Below are 206 nucleotides of genomic sequence, written 5' to 3'. Positions count from 1 at the left end.
GAAAAGTGCTTTATAAATTAAATATATCATCATCATTATTATTATTATTATTATTATTATTATTATTATTATTATTATTATTATTATTATTATTATTATTATTATTATTATTATTATTATTATTATTATTATTATTATCATTATCGGCATTATTATTATTATTATTATTATTATTATTATTATTATTATTATTATTATTATTATTA

This window comes from Ammodytes marinus, assembly GCF_949987685.1.
Source record: "Ammodytes marinus genome assembly, contig: scaffold_63, whole genome shotgun sequence".
NCBI classification, from domain to species: domain Eukaryota; kingdom Metazoa; phylum Chordata; class Actinopteri; order Uranoscopiformes; family Ammodytidae; genus Ammodytes; species Ammodytes marinus.
The sequence above is the reverse complement of the archived record's forward strand: the minus strand, read 5'-3'. Positions refer to the sequence as shown.